The following is a 16,147-nucleotide window of genomic DNA, read 5'->3' as shown; positions in this document are numbered from 1 at the left end:
TGTATTACTGCATTTTTATTTTTGCTTTTCCTGGTAAAAATTGCTATTTCTATTCCCATATCTTTGCCTGAGAGCCCCTTAATTTCACAATTACAGTAATTCGGAGGGAGGCAACAACAGCAGCTCCAGGAAGGAGAACATTTCCTGTGCTGCCTCATCTGAGGTTGAACTCCTCTGGAAAGTTCAGCACTGCAATATTCTCTGAGCATTTCCTCTCCCCACCAACTACAGAGAAACATCTGAGAAGCTGTGCCCTAGCATTAGAAGAAAGGGCTGGCTTACATAAAGGTGCTGGCTTTGGATGAAATGCCAAATATATGTGCTCAGAAAACTGGGGCCAGGTACACGTTCGTGACCTTTGAATGATTCATGAAGTTCAAAAGCACTTGGGAGATCACCCAGTCTTTAAGTTAAAGCCCTAAGAGTGCTCAGAAACTTGGTTGTTTTTCATTCAATACGAGTTTAGGCATAAATATTTATTTTCTTTAGAAGGCTGTTTGGGTTTTTTTCCCTAAAACTATCTTAAGAATAATGCTTTCCTAGTTTATTCAGGGAAATCTAGTCAAGTCTTTACTAGTTCTGGAGAAATCTCTTCTTGTTAGGAATGTTTTCTCCTGATTATATCATTTGCTCACCACAACCAGCAGTGTCTGGCAACCACGTTCTGATTTGCGCATGTTGAATTTTGCTAATGAAAACGAGAAAAAATTATAAAAAAATGTTATTATTGTATTTTTTTTAAAGACAAGTGTGTAACCAGTTAAAAAACCAACCAACCAAGCAAACAAAGATATTTTTCAAAATTTGCATTAATATCACGTTGCAGATTTATAGTTACACAAATAATTTACTAAGTAGCTTGTCGTGGGAATCTGCGTGTTCAACGTTTGCTGAAATCATGTTACTTATTTCAAATGCATTTTACCATCTAAAAGGATGTCTCTATAGACTTCCTTAATTTTTTTTTGTTAGATTTGTCTCTATTCTCTACAGCTATTTTCACTTAAGAAATTTTCTTTTAGGAACAAGATGAATGCTTAGCCATGTTCTTAACAAATTTTGTCATTTAATGGAAAAGCAGTAGCAAAAAACCTTGTTCAACTGGTCTCAAAAATCTGCAAGTTAAATAAGATTTTATTTATTAAGAGTATTTTTTCCTTGTTAAAAGTCACAGTGAAGTAAGAGATTTTGAGAAAAAAACAGTTGGGCAAAGTCACTGACAGCTTCTTGTAAAAGGTTATCTATAAAATTGTAAAGAATCTGAAATTCTTTACAATTCTTTAAAATTCTTTACAATTCTTTACAATTCTCCCCATTTGAAAGGGAAAGTGCATGTATATGCTGATGCTGAGGTATCAGGGGATTAACACAGTTCCGTAAATAATTTTGGGGTTTGTTACCATTTTTTCTTTAGGTGTTCAGGATTAAATGATGCTAAAATGCATGTTGCATGCCCACACTTTGACTATTAGTCATTTAATAAGTTTATGGTTATTAGGAGAAAAAGAGATAATAGTTAATTACTTTTCCCCCATCCTCTTAGCAGTCTTCATGAAAATAAATTAGGTCTTTAAAGACCATGTTATCAAGAAGCTCTGCAGCTCTCTGATTATAAGTAGGCAAATAAAGTTCTAATTAAAAAACTCAAACAGTGTAAGACGCAACAGGTTAAAAATCTGAAAGCTTCCCCTTAATTTAAACTTTTTGTCAAGTTTCCTTAGGGTTGGAGCACTGCCTGGTTCTTCCTTTAAGAGCCCTGTTTTCTTTAAATGATATTTCTGCACAAAGCTGTGGCAATACTTGCACTTCACAGGCAACTGTTGTAAATACATTTTATTTTACTGGGTAGTTTTGCTGGCAGGTTTTGCATTTTTTTGTGGACCAGCTGTGGTAAGAAAAATGTCTCCATCATCATGAGGAACTGGAAGAAGTCATCCAGAGACTGGATCTCCTCCATGCTTGGAATTTTTCAAGATTAAACTGGGTGACACCCTAAGCAACCTTCTCTGACCTCAAACTGGGTCCTGGCCTGTGGAAAACTCAGTCACTGACAATTTTGACAATATCTATATATTGTAATTAATATTTAAAAGGGCTCTGAGGAATTATTCATTATCTATTGTGACAAATAACCATTTCCCTCATCACAAGTCCCTACCTGAATAAAATACAAAAGACAGTATGATATATTTTAAACATACTGAAACCAATTTATTTTCTTTCTATTAGTACTATGATAACCAGACTTTGGCAGTTTGCAAGATTTGCCAAAGCAATATGTGACTCTTTTTTACAGAAGAATTATCATATTAAAAGTTAAATAGGGAGCACATAGGCATAGAAAGGATGAAAAGAGAGGAAGGAATAACTTTCTTGTTAAAAAGTATTTAATTATGCAACTACTGCCTGAAAAATTGCTGTGCTTCAATTTTGTAAAGGTGTTAGCCATCATTATTTTAACATCTTGCATTAGAAATTAGTACAGGGATATTACACACCCCAAATGAAATAATATTTGGAGCCTAAATAAAGCTTTGTTATCAGAGCAGAGGGTACTACCCTGCTGTGTGTTGCTACAGCTCAGTTTATAATCAAAGAGAGTTTTAGATTAGATTAGGACACTATTTATACTTGTTAAATATCAATAAATTATTGAATAAGTAATGATGAGCTTAATAAGGGGAAACACTGAATCTAATATACCTGAATTAACATCAAATACATAAACCCCATTCATAATAGATTTTTACTTAAATAATACATCTTTATCCAAGTATTTTAAGGACTAGTACTTGAGATAATTCAGGTATTAAACATAAGTTTTTAAAAATATATTTACTCATACATATAACAGGATGTTAGTAGATATGTTATAAAATCACAACTACTTAGATTTTCAAGGTTGAGTTAAATCAGAATTTAAAGCATGATGTCAACCATTACTTGAATTTGGGTGTACAGTAAGTGTTATGTAATTTCACCAGCTTTTTAAGTGGGTCAACATTATATAAATAAAACTTGGAGCAGCATTAAATCTGAACGATGTTGAATTGAATCAGTTTCAAGTGCATTTGGTGACGAATTTGGTTCTTCCAGTTGGAAGAAATTCCTTGGATTCAAGGTGTTCCAAGCCTACCAGGTTTAATTAAATACGATGTGAGGAAAGAGTTTCAGTTGTGAATCTTTAGTTTTCTAGAAAACCTAAGCATGTCAAGCTGGGCATGTCCTTGAGCAGAGTTTTAGATCCCTGGAACTTTCAACAGAAGCAAAAACACCTTTTGTACCTAAACCAAGTGAAGTCTGCTCAAATTCCACCTGCGGACTTGAAGGAAAGTGAGACGACCTAAGTTTGTCCCTTGCCACATTCCTATTTTCTGAAAAATCCCTTCACCCAGGATTCTTCTCCTGGGAAGCTGAGAAGCCTCAGAGGAAAAGGAAAACAATTTTATCTCATTTGCTTCTCCTGTGTTTTGCTCCTTTGAAATGTGGTAGGAGATTGTTTCATTGGTTTCATGTGAATTGTTTTGACTCATTGCCCAGTCAGGGCCAAGCTGTGTTGGGACTCTGGAGAGAATAATGAGCTTTCATTATTATCTTTTTAGCCTTCTGTAAGTATCCTTTCTGTTTTCTTTAGTATGGTTAGTACAGTAGTCTTTAATATATTCTAGTATTATAAAATAATAAATTAGCCTTCTGAGAGCATGGAGTCAGATTTATCATTCCTTCCTTCATCAGGGCACCCCACAAATGCGACAGTCCACTCTGTCTAAAATTTAATAATTCAAAGGTGTGTGGCATGGAGGAGTGAGCATGTCAAATATTAGGCAAGAGAAACACCATAACTGATGAGGAGAAAGTTCTGAAAGTGACTGTCCACTTGACTTCAGATTTCTACCTTGTCCTTTGTTATTTCTTCCTCATTATTCCACATATTCCTATGAGAATTTTTGTTTATTGAATGATACACATAGAGCTTCAATGGCCATATCAATTCAGTGAGTCATCTAAATCTTTGATTCAGTATGGAAATATTTATTTTATTGTTGTTCTTTTGGTGTTAACAGAGAGAAGATATTAGATAGGGCTAAAGGTTAAAAGTTCAACTGGTGCAGTTCTGTTAAGAAGTTTTTAAAAAGCTGGAGAAATAAATTCATTTAGAACATACAAGTGATTAATTTTCCTCTTTCCCCCAGATTGCAGAGCAGAGATCACCAAAGCAGCAGATAGAGGGAGGTATTTCTACCAGTTAAATAAACAGTATTTCCCACAAATCATTTTTATGAAACCTGCAACATAGTAGCATAAAATAATCCTTTCCTTTGTATTTTGCAAAATGTGCCACATTTGGTTTCTTGTCACTAATTTGGAACATTGCAAAGGCCATGCAATTCACTTATTCCTGAAGGATATGTCTGTTTTGGTTTCTGGTTTTGTTTTAATCAGCCTCTGAATAATAAAGGTTCTCTTTTTGAAAAATGATCATTATTTGTCATTGTTATTTTCTTCTGATTAAAGTGAACATGATCTAAATATTCATGACACTCATTTGACAAAGTGCACCTAAAACCATGTTGCTCTAAGCTATGATAGATTAACTTTATTAATTGCTCAGAGGTAATTAGAATTGATAGATGTAGAAAGAGTCTCACATACTCCCTAGCAGCTATAATGGAAGAAGTGTATATATTTTTGAAGCATGATTGAACAGGAGTGAAATAAATTTAAGACTTAATCACTCTGATATTCAATCCAATACTGCCTGTTTCATATCTTGAAAAATCCTAAGAATCTCGAAATTAATTTATTGGCATTTGACAGAGAACTCTTCCTCTGCATGTGGTATTAGACTGCTTTGATTGTGGTGAACTGCAGCTGAACAGAACTATATTGTCTTTAATGTTGATAATTTAATTTCTTGTAATAATAATGTGAGTTCTACATGCCACCTGTTCCTGTATCTGGGGTACTCTGGTGCCTGTTGCTGCCAGACTGACCTTAGTAAAATTTAATTTTTTATGACAAATTTGAAATGATTTTTTTTTGCTAGAAAGAAGATTCCAGCCATTATATGTGCAATAAAGTAATGGAATGCCATGCTGTCAGCAGCTGTAATGTAGACTGAAAAAAACCTAGGTGCTTATAGATTTTTCCTGTAATATTATTGTTAAATGGTTACAATCTTAGAAAACCTTGATATATTTTGTTTTAATTTGTTTAATTTTAAATAGCCTTTGGTGTGTGTGCATGGCAAGTACTGAGTTCCACTTTTCCAGCACCTTTGGTAGTGGTCCTGATCATGAAATCCCCAGCACTTGATCTGATGACATGATCAGGGCTTTGGGAAAAAGCTACTCACTAATCTACCCCACAAAGCTAGTTTGATAGAACAGATTAACAAAATTAACCAAACAAAAACGCCAGGAAAACAAGCAAACAAACAAACCTACCTAAAACCAGAACAACAGCACCAAAACCTCCCACATTTAAAACATCAAATCTGAAGCTGCTTTCAAGGGCTTGTAAGGGCTTTCACTGCCTGAGTGTAGGTTTTAGAAAAAGTTATTTTTTAAACAGAAGGATGCAATTAAAGAAATAGAGAAATGGCAATTTTTTTTTTTTTTTTTTTTAATAGAAAAATTCTGTGCCTGGGAGGATGTTTGAAGAAAATTCTCACTTTTCTGCTCTGCCTTATTAGTTCAGCTTTCTCCTGTGTCTTGTGTGTAATACATTATTTTCTTACCTGTATCTCATGTTTTAACATCTCAGAAACCTCCAGGTTTCTTCTAATCAACTCCAGAATTTGTGTTCAGAACTGCTCTTTGGCAATCTCTTTGCTGCACTCTCTCTAAGAGGCGCTGCTTTGAAATGAAGAGAGGAAAGGAGTAAAAAAATAAGGGTACAAAATAAAAAAATGTGCTACACTATAAGTTACAAATAAGAAGATGTAGCCCATGCAGTGAAGTTTTGATTCCTTTTCCCTCCACTGAGTGTTGAAATCCAGTTTTTCCTTGTCCTTATGAGTTCCTTATGAATTGTGTTGTGTCCTGCTGCAAGATGCTGACGTTGCCTCCTCCCAAAACTCTCCTGCATTATCTACAGAATAATCCCAAGTATCTACAGAGTTATCCCAAAGAGTTTCACCAGGAATGGATCAGACTGGAGGGATTCATTCCCTGATCCTGATGGCAGCATTTTGTGTGCAATAGAACAGCTCCTCTGTTTATTAATTCAGCCAAGACCTCTCCAGAGACTTACAGAACAGCTGAGAACTTGGTTCAATACCCTTTCCTGAAATAGGCAGATTAAATTTGTTTATTCCTTTGTTTGTTTTTAATGTCCTAAAAACTTATTACATGAGATGCATTTTTTACCTAGAAAAAGTGCCTTTATTTTGGCCAGGACAAGAAGAAGTCATTCTTTCAATGTACAGTTTCTTCACATATTTTCAAAATACATTTCTATATCATGAACTTTGCACATTCATATGACAGAGTGTTTATCACTTTCATCAAGCAGTTATTTGTGCTGACTGGAAATTATGGGGTCTGGCAAAGAGAAAAAATGATGATAGAGTGTAACTAAAACTGAAATGATTGTTCTGAAATTAACACAATGTGTTATGCTCTGAGATTAACAATTCTTTTTAGAGAAATATTTATTCAGGAAAGGAAACCATTGTTTCATAGATGGATCTGTTTGTTGAAAGAATTCTGGAACCCTGTCTCCTTCAGAAAGATGGGGTTGTCTTTGTTGCATCCCAGTCCTACATGGAGGGGAGCACAGAAGATTCATAGATGCCCATGGACAAAAAAAAAGAACAGCAAAGGCCAAAAAGGCTCCAGTCAAACCTGACAAAAGTCACAAACTTTATGATAAAACTAGACAGTTGGCATGGAGATTCCTGTAGAATTTCCCCTCTATGAAAACTAGAATAGAATAAAAATAAATATGGCAGATAGTGAAAAATGAAAGGGAGATGAAATAGGGGAGGAAAGGGGATCTCCAGTCCCATGTCCAGCAAGGATCCAGCTGACAGCAGCTCCAGGGTTCTGGAGTTCTTCTCACAGGTAAATTTCCCCCTCCCTGGGATTGGGATTCTTGCACTTCATGTGACTCATGAAAAGGAGTTAGCATTGCAGCCCAGTCCTCTGGGCCTTTCTGGAAACAGGTCAGGGGGTTTGAGGGTCTTTCACATATTCAATTTGGGAATAAATTTTATATAATCAATGTCTAGATCCCTCACCAGAAATCCCTTCCCCAGGGAGGGAATCCTTTGTGTTTGATAACAGATTATGGGTCATGTGATCTCTTCTCATGGAGAGTTTCCAAAAAGGGTCTGGGGCAATTTTGGGATCTCTGTGGGAACTGCACAGGAAAATGGACATCAGAAAGGTGCTGTCCCACTTTTCCAGGCACGCCCAGTTTAACCTGACCACTTCCATGGCCACCAGTGCTTGAGGATCAGCAACAATTTTAATTCCTCACTGCCCAGCCTGCCACAGCCCCCCAGTCCTGCAGCACTTACTCCTGGACCTCCTGCATGTCACACATGCCAGCACCCCAGAGTGGCATTAAATTTAACAGTGGTTAGTTGGGAAAAACCTTCTGGTCATTTGACTTTCTGGCGCTTCTTGAAGGACATGCAGGGGTAGGAAACAATATATATATGTTATATATATTTTATATATATATAAATATATATCCATGAAAATAGAAAAAAAAATATATATTGTTCCATAAATACAATATATATAATATTTTATATATATTAATATATATTGCTCCATTAATATAATATAATATAATATAATATAATATAATATAATATAATATAATATAATGTATATGATATATGATATGCTATAATATAATGAATATGATATGATATGACATGATATGATATGATATGATAATTTAAATTATATTTATGGAGCAATATATACATAATTTTTTTCACATATTTTTAAATTTTTTGGAATTACTTTTGAAAAAAATAGGTTAAAACTTCATAAAAATACTATTTCTTCTCATAATTATATGTATTCTTTTCCTCAGAACTTTAGTTGTGTGTTCTGAACACTCTGAAAAAAACTCTACTGTAGGAGGTAAGATTGCCCCAGGTAATTTACAAAATGCAGGTCTTGGTTCTTCCATGTTATAGGAAAATAGGGGTGAAGCAAAGGCTCTGGATATTTTGTTGGACTTTCAAACTGACAAGATGCACGCCATGCAACAAGGTGACCTTGGCCTGCTTTCAAACAAGGACAAATATCACCAGAAAAAAATACCCAGCACATTTACATAATTCTACATATACACACAGGAATGCATTCCATGATTTTTCTACTCCAAAAAATGAAATTTACAAATTAACAACCCAGCCCACTCCCTGCCCCACCTATTGCAAATAAAGAATAGTTCATGGCAGCTGCAGTTAAATGCTAATTATTAAAGGGATAGCTTAAACAGCAGCTGAAATTGAAATATAAGTCAAAATTGCAGAAGCAGAACATACTCAAATGAACAGGGATGTTATTTAGGGAAAAACAAAATCCAACAAAACTTTGTTAAGAAAACAACCCCAAAAAAATTCTTAAAAATGGAGTCTTTAAGAGAATTTTGTTTGGGGGATTTATTATTGGTTGGTGGGGGCTTTTTTGTTTGTTTTCAGGGGTTTGTTTTGTTGGGGTTTTTTGGGTGGTTTTTTTTTTTGGTTTGTGATTTTTTGGGGTTTTTTTGGGTTTTTGGGGGGGTTTTTTTAGGTTTTTTGGTTTGGTTTGGTTTGGTTTGGTTTGGTTTGGTTTTTTGGCTTTTTTTTAGGTTTTTGGGTTTGGTTTTTGGGGTTTTTTTTGAGGTTAATTGCTCTAAATATGAGTTCCAAGTGTGATAACTAAGCTGGTGTCTACAGTTTTCTGACAAGACTTATTGCACTTATTTAAATGACTGAATCACTCAGGTTCATGGAAAGGACCTCATGAAACACATTATCCTCCTTCAGATCCTGAAATGACAAACTCACATTGTTCTTCACAATTGAAAATGGATTGGTTGATTATGAGTGATGCATTTTAGTACATTGCCACGAAGAAAACAAAACCTGAGTAATTTCTTTACAATTTGGATACACATTTTTTTCATTACTCATGGGAAGAATGTCTTCTGAGGCAGCACAGAAGGCTCCATGTAATGAAAAAACTTCTTCTGCTTGGAAGGGAACTAAATAAACTTAGACTGTAAGAAAAGCTGAACTTGATGAGAAAAAAAGGTCCATCCTCTGCCTTTAGCTAAGCTGGTAAAATGCAAAATTACAGTGTTTTTCTGATTGCCATGCTGGAAAGTTAAAGTTCTCTACTTAACTTCATAGAACTTGGATTGCTTTTGCTTCCAACTCAGAATATTCTGTGAAATCTGTGAATCTGTGATTTCCTCCTAAAGTGAGATAAGTTTGCAAGATGTATTTCTACTCTTCCCTGAAACTGAATTTCTCCCTGCAAAAATCAGGCATCACTTTGGTCAAAAGATTTTTTTCCTTCTAAATTTGTGACTGAGTGACTGAGAGACCACAAAAAATCATCTCTAATTGTCATTAATTGGTTCACCTCCATTTTCCTTTCATTTTCTGCCTCTTCCTGTGTTTGCAAATAACAGATAAGAAGACTAACAGGTACGTGCATAAAATAAATGCTAATATTATCCTCTTGAGACTGTTCACTATTCTGTATAGAAGGAAATAAAATGTGTATTTGAATCACCCCTTTTTAATGCTCTAGACAAAGCTGCTCATAGGAAAAAACCTCTAAACTTACTAATTAGCTAATTAAATATGTCCATGCTTTATTTTTTTTTTTTTAATTTAAAGTCTATGGTTGAATTTTCAGGTTGGTCCTTTCAGAAAAGATATTTCAGTTATACTTCCAAAATTTAAGGTGAAAATACTCCTTACAGCACTATATTTGCATAATATGCACATTGAAAAAGTTTCATAAACCAACAATAAACCAAGTTTCATAAGTTTCATAAACCAACCAACCAACCAACCATAAACCATTAGATGTCTATCTAACCTGACAAACCTTCAAAACAAAGATTTGGCTGAACTGGTTTACTGGTTATGGTTTTGTCGCCCAAAATTTCTTGATTTTTGGCAGGGCGGGAGGTATAATGCATTAAAGGAAGTCAATATTTTACTGTTATAATTTTAATTAGATTAGGAACCTCATTAAATAATTATAATTATTATTACTGTTACAATTGTGTTGGTGCTCCAGATTATGTGCAACTAGGATTATTATTACATTCAGTATTTCCTGCTGTCTCAGTTCTTTGATTCTTCAATTCCCCTCAAAGGTCACTGGTATCGGACAGAGGATTTTCGGGAGTGTGGTGCATTGCCACTATTCTGAGGTTTTTTGCCAAAATTGCTTGATGCTGACAGTCCTCCCTTCCCTCTTCACTGCTTTAGGTAATTTTTGTAGATATTTGATACCGCAGACTGCACCTTGCTCTTTCTTCCCTGGTTTTCCGTTCTGCTTTTCATCCACATTTGCTCCTCTCCGCGTTTTCCGTTGGCTCAGTGCTTGTTGTCCATTAAAATTGTTTTAGCTGCCTCAAAGCTGCTGCTGGGTGAGGGCTGGGACCCCAAAGATGTGCTGGGCTGGGACCCCAAAGCTGGGCTGGGCTGGGACCCCAAAGCTGCGCTGGCCGAGCCCAGAGCCCAGAGGCCTGTGCTGGGCCCAGCCCCGCGGGGGCAGCAGGGCAGGGGGGATTCTGCCCCTCTCCCCTCAGCCAGAGCCCACCTGCAGAGCTGCCCCAGCCCTGGGCCAGCCCAGCAAGGAGCTGGAGCTGCTGCAGCCAGGCCGGAGGAGGCTCCAGGCTGGGCAGAGCACGGAGCAGCTCTGCTGGCAGCAAAGGCTGGCACAGCTGCCATTGCTCAGCCGGGCAGGAGAAGCTTTGGGCTGAGCTCAGGGCGGCCTTGCAGGGCCTGCAGGGGCTGCAGGGAAGATGGACACAGACAATTGCCAAGGGCTGCAGGGACAGCACCCAGGGAATGGCTGCCAGGGCCAGAGGGCAGGGCTGGCTGGCATCTTGGCAATGGGAATTGTTCCCTGGCAGGGTGGGCAGGGCTGGCACAGGGTGCCCAGAGCAGCTGGGGCTGCCCCTGGATCCCTGGCAGTGCCCAAGGCCAGGCTGGACACTGGGGCTGGAGCAGCCCGGCACAGGGGAAGGTGTCCCTGCCATGGCTGGGGCTGGATTCTTAACATCCCTTACAAGTCAGACCTCTCCATAATTCTGTGCTTCCCTGAGCTGTATTTGACCGTAGAAGAACTATTTATTATCTTGTCATCTGGTATCAGTGCATCCCTACATTTTTAATACACCTTACACCTGTACTTCACTACACTTTGTTATTTTCAGAGACACATTGTGCTGAGCCACACAAGTGTGGATGGGTAAAGAAAAGCTGAAACAGTTTAAAGATAAAATTACAGTGGATGAATGCTCTTACTAACTAGAACAACTCCCTGCACAGCTGAGATCTGTCCAGCTACAGCTAATACACCTTTAGATATATATTGGTTCTAAGGTATGGCCTGTTATAAAAAAGCATTCAGACTATCTTTTCTGGACCATGAGATTTCAGTCACACAATCTATATAAATATTTATACATTTTCTCTCTGATTTTTCCCTAAATAATGATTCAGAGGAAGCTACATTTGAGCAAATATTTATCCAATTGGAGTCATTTGGTCTTGAGGGGAAACACAGAGGGGCAGCTCTGATCCCTGGGCTCTGAGGGAATGGCCTGAAGTTGTGCCAGGGAAGGTTTAGGCTGGATTTTAGGGAAAGATTGTTCACCCTGAGGATACTGAGCACTACCCAGGCTCCCCAGGGAATGGGCACCAGGCTGCCAGAGCTCCAGGATCCTTTTTAAAATGCTCCCAGGGCTGCACAGGAGCACAGATGATCCCCTGTGGGTCCCTTCCATCTCAGGTTGACTATTCTTTGTGCATTTTTTAATGACTTTTTCTCCCCTGGGAGGTAATTCCATTGTGCTATGAGAGACGAACCGTGCAAATCTGTCTCTTTAGGAAGGAAGTAATTAAACAAAGTAATGATTCTCAAAGAGAGGGTGCTGAATGGTGTGCTCAGATAGTTTTCAAATATTTTTTCAAAGTGAAACCATGCTAATCTGAACAGAATATGGATGTGGGATTTTAGGAAATAAGAGAAGTTTTTAAAAATAATAGAGGATTTTAGGAAATAATAGAAGTTATACATTCAAACAGTACCTTAATCTTCAGATCAAAAAGACATGAGGATGTTTGCAAGTTTTATATCTATAGTTTCTGTACAGAAATGATAAGAAATGGTGTAGATTTGTCAGAGAAATTAATCTTTGGGATAAAACACAACATCTGGGCAAGTGCCATGGGCAATATTATTTAACTTAGCAATAACCTGGAGGTTGTAAGAATCCCAAGTATTCTTGAGTTGAGGATCATCTACTGCAAAGCTGACTTGGATGTGTAATATTTCTTGCTTTATTTTTCACTGCAAGAGTAATAGATCAATTTCTGTGACAGTAAGTAAAACTCTATACTCCTGATAAAAGATGCTAGAGAATTTGTTTAAATCTTGATTCTCCCAGTAATTCTGCAGCTGCTTTACTCTGAAATGCCATGTGCAATCAACAAAGCTTATATTTATCTATGAACTCAAGTTTCATCTAATTATACACCAGCCCTTCTTGAATAGTAAAAAGGACACTGTTTCAATGCTTGAAAAGAATTGATTTATGCTTTCAATTAAAAATAATTATTGCAAACCAGCTATGATTCTGCAGGCTGTGTGTGTGTGCCCACTACAAATGAACAGATCTTTAAATGTTGCATCTTGGCTGTTTGAAATATTATGCTTTTTCCAACTACAAGAACAATCTGTTTTATAACTAAAATAACACTGATGTTTGCAGTGTGCAGAGTTTTTCTTGCTTAAATCTTAATAGCATGTAAAAATGCCAGTTCGGGAAGAATTTATTAAAGTGCAGCAGAATTTTAAGTAAAATTAAATATATTGTCACTCAAAATGTTTGTGGCTCCAGTGTTTTATTGGATAAAACATCTGTCAAATTATTATAAATTTTAACATTTTAGCACATTTAGCAGATTACAAACAATTACCTCTTAATTCTTTAAATGCACTCTAATCCCTGATTTCTGGTTTGCTTGGTTTTATCTTTTTGGGTTTCTGTTTTTCATTTTTTGTCTCTTTTCTGTTTCTGTGGAAAGCCAGTCCTGACATGAATGTAGATTTCCTTAACATAGGAACCTGTCAAAAGGAAGTGTCATGCTCTGCTTTGCTATATATAATAAAAATCATTGATTCACACACTATAGACATTATTCCTGACCTTGTAGAAGATTTTCAATGTTTTCTTGGAATCCAGCATCACTGAAAAAGGAGATGGTCCTGGTTGCAGTGTTGGTGGGTGGAGTTCTAAGGATGAGGAGAGTTGGCTGTGGTTGGCTAATTTTTTTAATTTTTTTTTTTAATTTGGGGTTTTACTTATTTTTAAAAATATTAGGGTTTTCAGAAATAGTTAAAGCCAGTTTGAAGCATATAAAGTAATTCAGCTAAAAAATAAAGTTTCTTGACTATTTCTCAAGAAAGATCAAGTGAAAGAGGCAAAAAATAGCATACTTCCCATTTCTCATTATAGAAAATGTATGTGTAGGACTGAATTTACTTCCCAAGGACATTTATTTTAAACAACATCCATGACTTTATACTTGTAATTTGTGTATTTATAGTAACTTCTGTTATTGTCTGTGAAGTGCTTTCCTTTCTTTCTGTCCTGAACTTGCCCCACATCTCTTTAGTTGATTTTGGTTCCTCAGTGGATTTAGTTTTTTATGTCATCTCTTCTCCTATGCTGCAACTACCAAAGAATTAAAAACTTGAGTGTTTGGGGGATTTTTTGTGTTTGGCCTGTCAGAGTTTAAATAGAAGTAGACAGCTAAACAGTTGTCAACTTCCTTGCAATGCCTATAATATTCTTATTAAAGAACACAAAAGTTTAATCCATGGCACCACTTGATGGAAGAATTTATGGGGAACTCTACAACAATAAAATTAATCCCAAAGAGCAGTATAGGGTGAATAGAATACAGAATAGAATAACAACTACTGAAACAATTTAGGTGTACTGCTGTGGTTTTGATGTTCCCCTCTCATCATCACTCAAATTAAGGCTGTTGAATTTCACAGCCATTGCTTTAATAATTTGCTATTTACATTAGTTTTCTTCTAAAAAAGTTTTATAAAAAAAATTAATTACAGACTCCCAGAATAGGTGAGGTTGAAAAGCCCTCAGTGGATTATCTGCTCTCACCTCTCTGCTCCAGCAGAACCATCCAGAGCAGGGCTGAGCTCCTCTCTCAGCTGTGCCCCAAGTTTCTGGTTGTCTGTCTTCAGGCCAATAAGACTTGATAAAAGTGTTGATCAGATGAATATTTTCCTTCAGGTGAGTAAGATTTCTATAATTTCTAAATTCTATAATTTCTAAATTTCTAAATTAAATAATAAATTTAATACAAATCAATAACATATATTATATAATACATACAATGGTATAATACATACAATAAATTATATATACTATATTGTTATATCATTATTTATCTTACATATTATATATGATATATGATTATGTATTATATATATTATATGTTATATATACTATATGAATAGATTATATATAACAGAACATATATCATATGTTATATTATTATATTATAATATATAATATATAATAGTAGAATAACATAGTTTGTATTTTTATAAATTTTAATATAAGTTTATTAATATTAAATATAATTTAATATAATTTTAATATACATTAAATAACTAAATTTTCTGGTGCTTCAACAAAAAAATATAATATTTTATGAACACACTGTTTGCTGGCAAGGATTTGAATCCAAGGTCTTGATTTTTTGTCCTGGGGTATTGCTAATTGCAGCCAGCAAGCCAGAAAGTTTTTTGCCCTGATACATATCAGTACAGCTCAAGGCTTAGAAAATAAGGTAGAAAAACAAATTTGTGGTTTTACACTGACATATTGATGCAGCATGAATATCAAATTTAATAGAGTTTTGTAAAAACTGTAGGCCAATGTCTTTTCCTCCAAGTAGGAATTGCTTTTGGAGTAGATAAATTAGGACAACCCAGATCCTGTGCTGCTTAATTTCAAGGCTTTTCATGAAGATATTTACCAGTGGTTAAAGGAAACCCTTTTTTCTGTAGACCTATCATTATGACTGAGGAATGTCTGAATTTTTTCAATCCATAGTGAATTCTTCAGAGGAATTCTCTTAGTTTTGCCAAGTGTTTCTCCTCACAGCATCAAAAGGAGATTGGATTGACAAAGTCAGTCTTAGGTCAGTTTTGTTTCTTTATTAACATCTTTAGATGTATTGAATAGAAGAGTATGTATAGATATTTACAGTATTTATAGTGGAAGGTGCCCCTGCCCACATCAGGGGATGAAATAAAATGATCTTTAAGGTCCCTTCCAAACCAAACCATTCTGATTGATTCTGTGTGCTGCCAAAATGAATTTAAATGTTTAAAGTTCTTTTCCTGTATGCCTTCAACATTTTTTGCACCAGTTATTGTGAATTACACCCATTGGCTAGCCATTCATGAATAGTGAACATTATTGAGTGCCAACATTGAGATTATAATACTTGGTATTTATGATTTATATATATATATAATATGAATTTCCCTTTTTAATTTTTTCCCTCCTCAAATGAAAGGAAAACAGCTGTCTACTCATTACCAGAAAAACTGACAATGTGATTGCACAGAGGATGAGTGGAGACCATGAACAAAATCAGTCTGTGAAAACAGAGAGAGAAACATCATCCACCTTCAGAAAAAAACCTGAAATATATGGTTCATGCCCACTCCTGGTTTACAACAGAGGTTTTATTTTTCTGTGGGAAATGCTGAAGTATAAAACCCATCTCTGTCAGCAAGCTGGCAGCATCAGAGAGAGAAATGGAGCAGGATCTGCTGGTGTATCTGGGCTGATGGGGCAGTTTAGCACACAGAGCACCCAATTCAATCCCTGGGGAGAT

General features: G+C 36.0%; 1 long non-coding RNA gene across 2 annotated transcripts; it reads right to left on the bottom strand.

Moving 5' to 3' along the window:
* Positions 1–467: 467 nt before the first annotated feature.
* LOC135290670 (uncharacterized) lies at positions 468–10,700 on the bottom strand. 2 transcript variants are annotated; one of them, XR_010353440.1, is made up of 3 exons: positions 10,499–10,700; positions 5,741–5,858; positions 468–688 (listed from the first exon to the last, which is right to left on the bottom strand). It is a non-coding gene; the product is annotated as an uncharacterized LOC135290670 (long non-coding RNA). The 2 variants fall into 2 exon arrangements; XR_010353439.1 differs by having other exon boundaries at positions 5,741–5,855.
* Positions 10,701–16,147: the final 5,447 nt, after the last annotated feature.

This window comes from Passer domesticus, chromosome Z (genome assembly GCF_036417665.1).
Source record: "Passer domesticus isolate bPasDom1 chromosome Z, bPasDom1.hap1, whole genome shotgun sequence".
In the NCBI taxonomy this organism is placed as follows: domain Eukaryota; kingdom Metazoa; phylum Chordata; class Aves; order Passeriformes; family Passeridae; genus Passer; species Passer domesticus.
This window is presented reverse-complemented; position numbering and strand designations above follow the sequence as displayed.